Below are 1219 nucleotides of genomic sequence, written 5' to 3'. Positions count from 1 at the left end.
GTTCAGCGAATCTATGGCATGATTCAATTGCTGTGTCTCATGTCGTAACTCATCCGCCTCAGTCTCGTCTTTCGTTGACGCCGGAGCACAACGAAGTAGTGTTTGGGGGCGCATCTCTGCGGAAATCCTTACAAGTATCCGAACCGGCTGTGGAGATTGGAAAAGGAAATCCCTAGATGCATCTCTGAAACAATGACATTTTTTTTCAGTCAATGAACTGAGACTAGCAGTTCATTTTTATTCTGTAGGGGGATCTTTCTTGGATGAAATTCTGAACACTATTCAAAGAAATAAGCAGCTAGCATTTGTTCAAGAATATACTAAGTCTGTGAACATTGTTTGTTTCTCTCTAGCAAGTTATTCTATAAATACTGAACACTATGCAAGGAAATCAGCAGCCGCCATTGTTCAAGAATGTACTAATTCTCTGAACATTGTTTTGTTTTTCTGTAGCAAGTTATTTCTATAAATACTGAACATTGCAAGGAAATCAGCAGCTTTCATTGTTAAGAGAATGAGCTAATTCTCTGAAAAACGTGTTGTTTTTCTGTAGCAAATTATTGTATGAATTCTGAACATCTGTGCAAAGAAACTGAGCTCTGAACATTATTCAAACAACAGAGATAGAGCACAATATGTATATACATGAGCATTAAGCTAGAAGAATTCCTAATGTTACTGTATTCCTTGTGTTTTTGGTTTTTTTTTCTCTTCCATGCTGTAGCACAGAGACCATAAGTTTCATTGTTGTTGATTTTTGGTCAGTTACAAAGTCCAAACTATTTGTCAGATAAAGACAACTCATTTTTAGCAGTTCATAATATTGTCGCTGTTTAGGGTCTAGTGTTTCCCTCCTTGCTTTTGCATCACGACGCTTCACCCATGTTTTGACTATTTAAGTTGGTGTACAACTGTACATGGTATGTAAATATAATAGTCTGTTCTAACCTATTCTCTGCTTTTTTCCAGAGCGTGGGCTCCGAACATTCAGCAAAACAGAGACATTGTGAATTTACTAGATTGCGACAAGTCTACACAGGGAATAGGCCGAGTTTGCAATGAGCAGCTTGCAGAGCTACTATGGCCTGAGTTCTCAAAAAGGAGATGGCATGGATTTAAGTACATTAATGTCCTTGTACGACGGACGCCGAGACGAGCACGTGACACCATTGCCACCCTGTCTTAGCGTAACGCGAGTCGAGGCGGACGTCGTCGCGGT

This window comes from Triticum aestivum, chromosome 7A (genome assembly GCF_018294505.1).
Source record: "Triticum aestivum cultivar Chinese Spring chromosome 7A, IWGSC CS RefSeq v2.1, whole genome shotgun sequence".
Lineage (NCBI taxonomy): Eukaryota > Viridiplantae > Streptophyta > Magnoliopsida > Poales > Poaceae > Triticum > Triticum aestivum.
Note: the sequence above shows the minus strand (reverse complement) of the source record.